We start from the raw sequence: 14,155 nt of genomic DNA, 5'->3' as shown, positions 1-14,155 counted from the left end.
CCATTTTAAACTTTCAGGCAATTTCTCACGATATTATCGTGAGATTTTCGTAAATCTCGCGATATTTGTCATAGATTGCTTATCTTCTAGTGGTCACCCCCCTTGCCTCGTTTTTTTATTCGGGCAAGGGGTCGCCCCCCTGCCTCTTTTTTTTCGGGCAGGGGGACAACCTCTGCCTCATTTTTTTTTTCGGCAGGGGGGCGCCCCTCCTGCCTCATTTTTTTTTGATAGGAGGGCGATGGGTCGGAGGTGCCTGGCGATCGTCGGGTTCCTGAATCATGGCATCACCCTGTGTCTGCCATTTCGGGGGACGATCACTACCTCCGGAGACCTCGTGTCGTTGACGTACATCACTGGCCTACTGACTGGACGATCGAACTCGAAAACATGTTGGGTCGAACGAAGAGGTGGTCGACGCCTGGGAGGCGTTCCGCCTCGCCGAAATCATGTCCGACTTCGATATTTATTCTAAATTTTTTTCTTTCAGTAGAGGGTGACTTCATTTTAACACAGTGTCTCTTGCAGATTTCTCAACGGATCCCGCTTGTGCCCCGCCACCCGTGGTAAGTAAGTGACAAAAACAATGAAAATCAGGTAAATACTCGTGGTGAGTAAGTGATACAAACGCATCACATGTTATTTAATTTATTGGATACAACACTTTATTATTCGCACACTCACTTAGTTGTTGATATCTAGGACTGCTTTGTTGAAGTTTGGAGATCATGCTGAGCATGATTTTAATGTATGAGAATAGAAGTGTTCTTATTTTTGGAGTACGGATTCTATGTTAGGCATGGTAGTAGTTAGCGGGATATTGAAGTTGTTTGTTGCAGGTACATGTTTGACATTTTTTCGATGTTAATATTTTTGATATATTGCAATGTTTGATGTGATTGTATCCATGCTTGCATGTAGTTACTTTCAATTTGATTATGACTTACATGTGAAATTGTATAATGAAAGCATGCTTTAAATGAATTTATCGTGTTATGAATAGTTTGCACATGAAAATATTAAGTTATCAATGCATGCATCATAATTCTTGTGATTATATGACATCATATATTGCATGATAAATTTGATATTTTCTTCATCATAACATTCTTGATTCTCTTTTAACTGGTTAGAATACTATTCGTAACATCATACGACAAAATAACTGCAAACCGTGAATGGATGTACCGTAGGATAGTTGACAATGAGTTATCGCATGAATATATGAATGGTGTAGAAAGTTTTATTGAATTTGCAACGGTAAGTGTCAGTACAGTGGATCACACAGGTGGAATTAGGTGTCCCTGCAAGATTTGTAAGAACAATCGATTTGTAGAACATCATGGTGTTAGACATCACCTATACAGGAAGCATTTTGTGAGTGATTATCATAATTGGACGTTTCATGGTGAAGAATTTAGAAATAATTTTGATGAACGGGTGAATGTGGTGCATGATAATCCATATATGAAATTAATATTTGATACTGCAGGAACAGAACTGGGTTCTGCTATGGGTTCTAGTGATGTAACAACTGCAGTAGATGAAGAATCATCAAACGATACAGCTAGTAGATTTTATGATTTACTTAGAGATGCTCATGAGCCACTTTAGAATGGTTGCGAGAGTTACACTATCTTGTCTGCAGTTCTTCAACTAATGAATTTGAAGTCTGAGTATAATTTGAGTCAATCATGTTTTGACCGTTTGTGCATGATTGTGAAGAGTATGTTGCCCAAAGATGAGAAACTGCCACAAAATTTCTATCGTGCAAAGGTTATGGTCAACGCTCTAGATATGGGGTATAAAAAGATAGATGTTTGCCTGAATCACTGCATGTTGTATTTCAAGGATCAAGAAAATAACATATCATGCCCGTCATGTGGGCATCCTCCGTTCAAGCCAAAGACAAAAGGCAATGGTAGCACAAGATCAAAAGAAGTTTCATACAAGTCGCTCCGCTACTTTCCTATCACTCCTAGATTGCAGCGATTGTATATGTCTTCAATGACAGCTAAACACATGAGATGGCATGCAAATAAAGTTCGACACGATGAAAACAAGATCACGCATCCTGTTGACGTTGAAGCTTGGAAGCACTTTGATCGTACTCATCAGAACTTCGCAATGTAAGTGCAAAATGTTAGACTCGGTCTATGTATAGGTGGATTTAATCTATTTGGAGGTAGATCAACTTCATACTCATGTTGGGCAGTATTTGTAACTTCATACAACCTTCCACCAAGCTTGTGCATGAAGCGTCCAAATCTTTTCTTGTCTCTATTGATCCCTGGTCTCACCTCACCTAGCCAAAATCTTGATGTATATTTAAGGTCATTGATTGATGAACTAAAAGTATTGTGGGATGACGGTGTTACCACATATGATACCCAAAAAAAATAAAATTTCAATATGAAGGTCGTTGTTTTATGGACAATTAGTGACTTCCCTACATATGGTATGTTATCTGGTTGGAGAACACATGAGAGGTTGGCATGTTCGTACTGCATGGAGGATACAAAAACTTTTAGATTGACGCATGGAAGGAAGTCTTACTGGTTTGAGTGTCATCGTCGATTTTTACCCAGCGACCATCCGTTCCGACGACAAAGAAATGTGTTTCAAGTAGGCACAACTGAAATAGAAGGTCCACCCACAAGATTGTCTAGCATAGAGATTTTAAGAAGATTGCGATACTTTTCAGATATATTAACAGATGCCCGTAGTTTGACGTCCTTCATTGGATTTGAAAAGGATCACAATTGGAAAAAGAAATTTATTTTTTGGGAACTACCATATTGGCCGACCCTATTGAAATGACATAATTTGGATGTAATGCATGTGAAGAAAAATGTGTTTGATAATGTGTTCAATACAATAATGAATGTTAAAGAAAAAATGAAGGATAATCTGAAGGCCCGTATGGATTTAAAAGTAATATGTAAAAGACCAGAATTGAAACTCAAAGAGTATAATGGCAAAGTACTGAAACCAAAGGCAAGGTACGTGCTTAAACCTGATCAAATAAAGTAGGTATGTCAATGGTTGAGATAGTTGAGATTTCCAGATGGATATGTCTCTAACATTGCTCGGGTTGTGAAGATTGACGATGGACAGTTATATGGGTTGAAGAGTCATGATTGTCATATCTTTATGCAATGATTAATGCTCCTAACATTCCATGATATGTTAGACAAACCTACATGGGGGGTATTGTCTGAGTTGAGTGGATTTTTAAGAACATTGTGCGCATCGGAAACCGTAGTATCTGATATAAAGAATCTCAAGGACTCTGTCATCACTACTGTTTTTCTGCTAGAAAAGATTTTTCTGCCAGCATTTTCCGATGTTATAAAACATTTGATCATACATTTGCCATATGAACTAAGGGTTGGTGGTCCTGTGCAATATCGATGGATGTACCCATTTGAAAGATATATGTTTTCTTATATTTGTCTCTTCAATGACAGATATTTCAAATTTGAAATATACATTTTTGACAGATGCATGTTTTACCTCAAAAAAAGGTTCGTAATAATGCAAGAGTAGAAGGCTCTAGTTGTGAGGCATACACTTTAAAAGAGATTTCAAAATCCTCATCTATGTACTTTGAACCTCACGTTCCAACATGTTACACATGTCCATCTCGTAACGATGATAAAGAACAATTTACTGTAGCTGACAAATTGTCGATATTTCAACCACTTGGCCATGCATTTGGTAGTTGTCGATCAAGACTCTTGGCAGATCGAGAGCAAGACGTAGCACAAATCTATATTTTTTTTAATTGCTCAGCGATCAACCCATACATCGAGTAAGTACATGTATACGCAACACAAATCTAAATCTTTTTATGTTCTTGACGTGCATACATGGTTCAGTAATATAAGTATTTGTTAAGTGCAAACGATTTGATCTGAAGTTGCGAAGAGAAGTTTCACATCTCATTGATGCAGAAGTACAAAAAGAATATGAAACTAAGTTTGTAGAGAGGTTGAAAGAGTTGGTAAAGACGCTCACAAAAATTGTGTACTTGTAAACAACACTAAGTTACTTAATTGGTCGTAATCACAATCATTGTTTATGTTTGTAGGTCCGCCATTGTGATGTTAAAGATCAAGGAATATGTGATTTACAAAATGGTCTGACCAAAGTTGTGCAATGTTACAACGGATATATCGTAAATGGTTATCGATTTCATACAAAATACTACGGTATAAACAAATCAACGACGAATAGTGGCGTGTGTGTCAAGAATATCAGCTACGGCGAAAATGAACATGATTACTACGGTGTTATAGAGAAAATAATAGAGTTGACTTACTTAAGCATAAATAATAGGGTAACTTTATTCAAGTGTCATTGGTTTGATCTAACTGCAACAAGAGTCGACAAAGCCTCAGGCATTGTGGAGGTGAATCATAAATCAAGTTTTGGAACATAAGAACCATTCATATTAGCCTCACAAGCCCAACAAGTTTATTATACTTCATATTCGAGTACAAAAAAGTCAGATAGAAATGAATGGTGGACAGTTTGCAAGGTGAAGTCCAAACTATACTTTGAGTATGATCAGTTACAGGAAGACAAGTTAACTGAAGGGAGTGATTACTATCAATCAGATGATATCTATGACTTCTCTTATGGTCACGATGTTACGCATGATATGCATGTCATATCTCCATTGGTCAATGAAAAATTCATAGAAGAATGTGATCCAAATGATATACCAAGTGGATGGGCAAACAATGAAGAAGAAGATAAAGAAGAAGAAAAATATGAAAGTCAAACAAGTGATGAGGAAGAATTCTTGAGCTAGTGAGCAAAATCTTGTAATACAAACCTTTATTTGAATGTATTACAATTTTTTGAATGTATTGTAATACTTGATGTGAATGATTTGAATGTATAGAAATGTGTGACAATGATTTAAATGTATTGCAATACTCGATGTGAATGATTTGAATTATTTGAATATATTGCAATACTTGATATGAATGATTTTAATGTATTGCAATATTTGATGCGAATGATTTGAATGTATTGCAATGATTTGAATGTGTTGCAATACTTGATTTGGAGAAGGCTTACGATAGAGTACCTAGGGACGTTCTCTGGTGGACAATGATGAAGAAAGGTGTTTCTCTCAAGTACATTAGTATAATGAAAGATATGTATAAAGGAGTAGTAACCAATGTCCGCACTTGTGGAGGGGTGACAACCAATTTTCCTATAATGGTTGGGTTACATTAAGGATTTGCTTTAAGGCCTTTCCTATTTGCTATAGTGATGGATGAGCTTACGAGATCAATTCAAGAAAATGTGCCATAGTGTATGTTGTTTGCTGATGATATTGTTTTGATTGATGAGTCTAGAGTTGGGGTTAATGCTAAGTTAGAATTATGGAGACAGACATTGGAAGCAAGAGGTTTTAAGCTAAGTAAGAGTAAGACAGAATACATGGAATGTCGATTTAGTAAGCAACGAAATAGAGATGGGAGTGTAGTGAAGCTTGGTGAGCAAGAAATACCGGTGGATGATTCTTTCAAATATTTGGGATTTATCATTCAAAAGTATGGAGAAATTGATGGAGATGTAAATCATAGGATAAAGGTTGGGTGGATGAAATGGAAGAGTGCAACTGGACTGTTGTGCGATCGTAGAATGCCATTGCGGTTGAAGGGAAAGTTTTATAGGACGACAATTAGGCTCGCTTTACTATATGGTACGGAATGTTGGGCTGCCAAGAGACATCATATTCAAAAAATGAGTGTTGCTGAGATGCGTATGCTGAGATGGATGTGTGAAAATATAATAAAAGATAAGATTCAGAATGAGGAGATACGTAAGAAGGTAGGCGTTGCACCCATTGAAAATAAGATGAGAGAGAATCGTTTACGGTGGTTTGGACATATTCGACGAAGGCCTAATGATGCTCCAGTTAGAAGGATGGAGAAATGGGAAAATATATTAGTTAAAAGAGGTCGGGGTAGGCCTAGGAAGACATGGATGGAGGTGATAGGAAAGGATATGAATGCTTTGAACCTCATCGAGGACATGGCATTGGATAGAAATGAATGGATGAGAAGGATTCATGTGGAAGACCCAAAATGATTTTCTTTGTTGATTCATATCGCCGACCCTAATTGTTTTGGGATGAAGGCGTAGTTGTTGTTGTTGTTGTACCAATTCATGTGCAGCACGAGGTTCGAGCCACAAGAAGTAGTACGCGATATTAAGAATTCACTACTTCAATATCTACCAGGACCGATCGCTCAATAGAAAGAGTATCCAAAAGAGGTGATAGACAATTTGTGGTCATCATTCACGGTATATAGTTGTTTGTCATAGTTAATGTGTTTCATATTTAATTATTTGGTATAGTCATGTCTAATAACTTTCTGAAAATATTTGTTGGCTTCAAATTGCTTCGCGACTACGATGGAGGAACATAATGCAAGGAAGTTGAGCCAGAAGGTGGCTGCCAATCGATTTGTAGACATGCTGCACAATATGAAGACTGCAACAAGAAAAACATCTGGGAGATAAATGATCCACTAGAGTGAAAGGGCCATGGACCTCCTACTATCAGGTCAGATATTTGGGATGCAATGTGTGACAAGTGGGTTAAGGATGCATTTCGAAACCGCTCAGCGAAGGCTACACAAAATCGAGCGAAAATGTCCGAAGCCCATCTACACACAGGTGGATCTAGGACTTTTGGGAGCCACCTGAAGAAAATAGTAACTCATCAATATATAAATAAATCAATTTTATAAGTATTGTTGCAAACCTGTTAACTAAATCTTTTATCATTTCACTTCGCAGGAAGCAGAAAAAGGAGGTATTGTGCCATACAAGGATGTGTTTTTTCAAACACATAAACGTAAGACCACGGGAGAGTTCGTATCAGAGAAGGCGGGAACGACAACAATATGTATTTATTGTATTAATAATTATTGTAATATACAAGTTATCATAAATATTGTAATTCTTAATTATTAATTCATACTATAAACATTATTTTGTAGGAGTCATATGAGCAACAGATGGTAGAGCGATATGGCGATGACTCTACTCAACATCCATCATTTGATCCTGTAGCATGGGTGACTGCAGCAGGTGAACCCAAAAAGGATCATGTGTTCGGGTTTGGGAGTAATATGAACACCTCATCAGTCGTTGCTTTCTCCAGTCACGGCTCAGAGACTTCTCCCGTCAACATCAACTCTAAGCATTCGACTGATTCTTGGGATGATGTATGTCAGATCGTTAAGGACACAATGCCTGACTACTTCCATGAAACAATTGTCGACGTTCTCCGGGATGAGTTCAACAGTTTTTTGCAGAACAGGAGAGCTTCGTTTGCAGGTGCCTCTTAGGTACGAAAGTCTCATGTGATGTATTACATGTCGTTAGATTTCATATAAAGACATTTGCCTTAACTTAGGTGCATGGCATATAATTTATTTTAGTATATTTTGTTTATCAATACTGTCCTTCTATATAATATTTCAGTATAATATTTTTACTGCCTTAGAACACATATGAGCATGATAGAATCACATATACAGTTTTTTAACTGCCTTAGAATACATATGAGCACGATATAATCACATATACAATTTTTTTACTAGCTTAGAATACATATGAGCATGGTAGAATCACATATACAGTTTTTTGACTGCCTTAGAGCACATATGAGCATGATATAATCACATATACAGTTTTTTGCTTGTCTTAAAACACATATGAGCATGATAGAATCACATATACAGTTTTTTGACTGCCTTAGAGCATAGATGAGCATGATAGAATCACATATATAGTTTTTTTGACTACCTTATAACACATATGAGCATGATATAATCACATATACAGTTTTTTGTCTGCCTTAGAACACATATGAGCATGATAGAATCACATATACAGTTTTTTACTGCCTTAGAGCACATATGAGCATGATAAAATCACATATACAGTTTTTTTTACTATCTTAGAACACATATGAGCATGATATAATCACATATACAATTTTTTGCCTGCCTTAGAACACATATGAGCATGATAGAATCAAATATAAAGTTTTTTGACTGCCTTAGAGCATATATGAGCATGATAGAATCACATATAAAGTTTTTTTGACTGCCTTAGAACACATATGAGCATGATATAATCACATATACAGTTTTTTGTCTGCCTTAAAACACATATGAGCATGATAGAATCACATATACAGTTTTTTACTGCCTTAGAGCACATATGAGCATGATAGAATCACATATACAGTTTTTTGACTGCCTTAGAGCACATATGAGCATGGTAGAATCACATATACAATTTTTTTGAGTGCCTTAGAACACATATGAGCATGATATAATCACATATACAATTTTTTGCCTGCCTTATAACACATATGAGCATGATAGAATCACATATAAAGTTTTTTGACTGCCTTAGAGCACATATGAGCATGATAGAATCACATATACAGTTTTTTTACTGCCTTAGAACACATATGAGCATGATATAATCACATATACAGTTTTTTGCCTGCCTTAGAATACATATGAGCATGATAGAATCACATATAAAGTTTTTTTACTGCCTTAGAATACATATGAGCATGGTAGAATCACATATACAGGTTTTTTACTGCCTTTGAGCACATATGAGCATGGTAGAATCACATATAAAGTTTTTTTACTGCCTTTATAACACATATGAGCATGATTGAATCACATATAAAGTTTTTTAACTGCCTTAAAATACATATGAGCATGATATAATCACATATACAATTTTTTGCCTGCCTTAGAACACATATGAGCATGATAGAATAACATATACAGTTTTTTTACTGCCTTAGAGCACATATATATGAGTATGATAGAATCACAAAAACAGTTTTTTTACTATCTTTAAAACACATATGAGCATGATTGAATCACATATAAAGTTTTTTTACTGCCTTAGAACACATATGAGCATGGTAGAATCACATATACATCTTTTTGACTGCCTTAAAGCACATATGAGCATGATTGAATCATATATAAGTTTTTTTTATTGCCTTAAGAACACATATGAGCATGATAGAATCACATATACAATTTTGTTACTGTCTTAGAACACATATGAGCATGATAGAATCACATATACAGTTTTTTTACTGCCTTAGAACACATATGAGCATGATAGAATCACATATAGAGTATAATTTATTTCAGCATATTTTGTTTATCAATAGTGGCCTTTCTTTTCTCGTGTAGGTTGCTGGCGATAATCAGCGTAGTGGAGCTAAAGGGACAAATCAAATCAATGAACAAGAGGACGCACACAATCTTTGGCGATGATTAGATTCATGTGGTGAATTTGTTCTACCTTCTTTTTGTTTAAAAAATGTAAATGTTGAATTATAAATAATTAGAACTTGCGAATTTTACAGTGGATCAATTAATTATTTTAGTTTCCTTTTATATATATTTTGATGTGTACTTTATATTTTATTCACAGGAAATATAAATTGTATCACGAGATTTTTTTTTGATATTTAATTTTCATTTTTTTATTTTTTTCTTATTTGCGATGCATATAGCGACGGATTAGCGACGACTAAAAATCCATCGTAACACCAAAATCATCGTATAGTAACGACGACCTTGCGATGGATGCTAGCATTCGTTATCTTGTCGCAACTTAGCGACAAATTTGGCGACAGATACATTCCGTTGTTACTTAGCCACAGAATGGGCGATAGATATATTTTGTCGCTAATTAGCATAAAAAAATTCGCGATGAAAGCTATTCGTCTCTAATCCGACGCTAATCCGTCGCTAAGCTATTTAGCGACGGATTAGCGATGGATTTAGGTTGTCGCTAATCCACAGGTTTCTTGTAGTGAAACAAACAAACATATAGTAAAAAAAAAGGGAGAATTTTAAAAACATTACTTTTTCCTAGATGTTGATCAAAAGTAAATATCATGGAAAACCCATGAAATCTTATGTTAAATGATAATTTCATGATATTTCACAAACACATTAAATGATAATGTCATTTTTTCGCAATATTTTCAAAAGCTTTGTTTTAGGATCCAATCCAAACAATGTGCTTAGTTGTGAATTAGCTACAGAAAGGCCAAGATGTCTGCTTGGTCCTTATCCAAACTATTGTTCTAATCCATCACCTAAGTGGGATTGTCTTATAAACAAAATGGGTGCATGTATCAAGCCAAACCACAATACTAAGGTCCATGTATAAGGGTAGCCATCGTGCTTCCTCCGACTCACTAGGACATCAAAAAATCAGTGGAAATATGTCCATGTCACTTATGACAATTCATGGGGGTGGTTCACTCCCGACAACAAATGGTTGTCATTAGGAAATGTTGGCATCACCTCCAAAAAAGGGGTAACTCCCGCTGACAATTCAAGGATATTGACAAGAAATTGATAACGACAATCAATGTATCGTTAGTAACATGAAACTTGTTTTGGTCATAAATTTTGATCTTGATGTTAGATTGGCTTGATTTTTTAGCTTGTTAAAAAGTTGAAAATATCTTATTTAATTCTTATTTTGATTAAAAGCTTAAAAATATAATTAGGGTGCCCACAGATAGACCTCTTTGTTGTTGAGTGTGTGAAGCTTAATCGTTAATAAAAAAGTAGATACACTGGCTTTGAAAAAAGCAAAAAATTAGCTCTGATAATGTATTTTTAAAATAAAATCTTGTAAAAGACAAAAACATAGAGAGCTTGTCGGTACAAGATAATAGCTCAAGGCAAATACATAACACAATGTGAGGATCTTCCCATGATGTCTGTCTTATAATCAAAGAGGTTCGGCCAAACAAAGTTGCTTTGCAGACTAAGCTAGTACTTTGTTTCATATTAGTTTTCTTTCTTGAACTTAGTGATTGTGAGTGAGAAGTTACACTAAAATTGTACAAAAGTTATTTAATAATTTTGACAAAGCTAAAGACCTCTTTTAAAAAAAACAAAGATAGCGACATGTTTTTTGAGGCAAAAGCATTGAAGAGACAAACATTTTATTTGAAAATGGGATGGATGGTGATAGTTTCATCAATCCGTAGAACTTCATAAGAACCTAATATTCATCTATCTACAAGGTAATCTTAAAATTAGGACTGGGTAAACTTTTTTAATAGCTTATTGAGTTTCTAAGAAAACAGGTTAGAGAATGCATGAAATGCATAATATCTGAAATGATGAAATATGTGAGATATATGAAATACTTGAAATGCCTGAAACATATAGGAAATGCATGAGATGCGTGAAATGCATGAAATGGTTATTGAGACTCTTGGATTGGATGCATGAGATACAAAATGTATGAGATGCATTAATTGAATGCATGAAATGACTTCTAAAGTGACTACCCTATTTTTGCAGTTGGTGGGAAAGTGTCTACCCTACTTTTAAATTTTCTTACTCCCTAGGGAGGAGTGCTCAGTTGGTCCCATATGCAAATGATGAATGATGTTCTTTTTTTGTTTTGCTTTTTTATTGATAAAGATGCAATTTTTATAATGAATGAATGCATGAAAATCTGAGAAAATGGAGTCCTTGGAAAGGATCCGAAGGCCCATAAACAATGAAATGTTAACGAGAAGAATTGCTAATGTCAATTCTTCAAGTGTTGACTATAAATCAATAATCATCAATGGACAAGGCAAAATCAGGTTCTTTGACCCAAACTATGCAAAAAAAATCTTCTAACAACAGTGTACAAGTATTGACAATACAAATTGTCATCAATGGACTAGAGTTGGACCGGGGTTTTGTTACTCGAACTGCTAATGACACTCTAAAAACTTGTTGACAACACTCAGGCTAGCAAGAATTGTCGTCAGCACTGGAGCAAGTGAAAACCTGTATGAGGCCGATTTTCTGCCATCTTTTTTAATTTTCTTGAGATTTTTTAAGATTATTGAAGGATTTTCACAATCAATGGCATCGAAGAGCGGAAAGACGTTTGATTCAACATTTCAAGCCACACCATCAACCGAAAATCGCTTGAGAATGAGGTACAAGAAAAATCACTTTTTCTCAATTTTGATGTTTGTTTTTCAAGTCGTAAACGACTGGTAAAATCGATGTAAATGCTTTATCGGGTGAAAATGACAATACAGGGATCATTTCCCTAGGTTAAAATGTTCAAAATCACTTAAAAAAAAATCCCAAATTGATTTTTGGGCTAAATCAATGTTTAAAACTTAGATTTTTAGGCCCAAATCACTAGAAAAATAGTTTAAAAACACCTTTGGCATAATTAAGAACCCAAAAAGTTGGATTTAGTGGAAAAAATTAGGCGAAAGGTGGTCAGACTATCACTGAAACCCTTGATTGTTGACAAAAAATAATCATCAGCGTCGAGTTAGCCGACGACAATCCAAGGCCTACTGACGACAATTCCAACAGACCGATGTGTTGTCAGCAATTTCTGTCAAAATGTTGACAACACAAACATTTGTCATCAGCTATTTGCTAGCAATAATTTATTTATCATTAACATTTTACTGATGACAAATGCTAACATCATTAGAAAATGCTAACATTTTACTGACGACAATGATTCAAACTCAGATATTTTCTTTCTTCCATCCATTCGGTAGTGTTGGATTTTCTTTCAGACCAGAGTCGACATATCTTTGGTTTATCCCTTGTGGGAGCGGTGAGCTCCTGACAGAAGTTCATCCCTCCATTGCTCGTGACATCCTGCTTTCCTTCAGTGACTTTTGCTTCTGATTTCAAATTTTGCAAGAGATCCCAGAAAAGAGAGCACATCTCGAGCAGTTGCGGACCTGGCGGTTTCACAATCATGACTTCCGTAGATGATATTGGCTTTAGATGCATGGCTTACTACAGGATGATCATGGCAACCTAAAGTTCATCCTAGCTTTAGTCTAGAGGTGTTGGCGAGAGACCAACACTTTTCACTTTACTTGGAGTGAGATAACCATTACCACTGCTGAGGTACATCACCTTCTAGGCCTTTCGATGGCTCCATAGCCGATGATAACTTAGGGCGAAGATCTAGTTAGGTGCTTTCACCCAATGGAGTCGTCATGTTTTGTGTACATATTTTTCATGCATCCTAGTGATCTTTGTATATATATTTTATGCATTTTTTTATATTACACTTAAAAGATTATATATATATATATATATATATATAGAGAGAGAGAGAGAGAGAGAGAGAGAGAGAGAGAGTCACTAGAATATGAGAACTAGAAATATAAGCATTTTCAACACCTTTCTTTTGCAAATCCAACCATGTGGATGTAATTGGCATGGTGAATTTGCTAGGAATCAACCGTTGGATTGTGTATTTTCGATAAAAAAAATGTGATTTTTGAATGCTTGAATATTTATAAAGATTATAAGCCATTGATTTTAAAGCCTTAAAAAAATATCATTCATGCATCAAAATTAAATGATTCAAGAGCGAGTTCTTATAAAACCAAGCATATAGATCACATTTGTACGGTTAGATTTATGAGAAAAGAAAAAAAAAATTATGAAAATTCTTGGTTCACACATTAGTTCTCATATTCTAATGACTATATATATACTACAACGATAATGGTCAATAGTGACAATGATTTAACGGCAACAACAAAAGTCATTGCTATTGATCAAGCAATAACGGCACATTTTTTATCCCCACTACTTGTTAGGTACTAGCAACAATATAAATATATCATTGTTAAAGATATGTCTTTAATGGTGATATTATCTAAAACACTTTAAAGACAATATTTAATGACCGATAATCTCATCGTTAACGATCAATAATGTTGATATATAAATATCACTTTTATAAGGTTTATCCTGCAACAACAACCTTGTATATCACCGTTAATGATATACCCGTTATAGATTAATAACAATGACATTCTCGTGTTGCTATTATATTATATACTTATATTCTATAATGACGCCAATTATGTTGCTGTTATAGAGTTTATAATTAGGGCTCAATGAACCCTTTTAAAAAAAATGCTTAGTTTCTCTCTCTCAAAGCCTCCTCCCTCGACCCCGATGCCTCTCCCTTCTCCTATCCTCTCCTGCTCCTCTTCTTTGATGCCTCCCTCGAGCCCTCCTCTCCTTTGATGAACAACGGTAGGGTG

This window comes from Nuphar pumila, chromosome 2 (genome assembly GCF_984573655.1).
Source record: "Nuphar pumila chromosome 2, dmNupPumi1.hap1.1, whole genome shotgun sequence".
NCBI classification, from domain to species: Eukaryota; Viridiplantae; Streptophyta; class Magnoliopsida; order Nymphaeales; family Nymphaeaceae; genus Nuphar; species Nuphar pumila.
Note: the sequence above shows the minus strand (reverse complement) of the source record.